We start from the raw sequence: 211 nt of genomic DNA on the forward strand, positions 1-211 counted from the left end.
GGGGGGACCCCGGGGTAGATGGAGGGTGTGTCTGGGGGACATATGGAGGGGTCTTGGAGAAATGGGAGGGTCTGGGGTAGATTGAGGGGGAGCCTGGGGGGCGTCCGGGGGGTCTGGGGCAGATTAGGGGGATGCTGGGGTAGATGGGGGAGAGCATGGGGGATATATGGAGGGGACTGGGACAGACTGGGGGGACCCGGGGGTAGATGGA

The sequence above is a fragment of the Corapipo altera genome, unplaced genomic scaffold (genome assembly GCF_003945725.1).
Source record: "Corapipo altera isolate COAL_440 unplaced genomic scaffold, ASM394572v1 215, whole genome shotgun sequence".
Lineage (NCBI taxonomy): Eukaryota > Metazoa > Chordata > Aves > Passeriformes > Pipridae > Corapipo > Corapipo altera.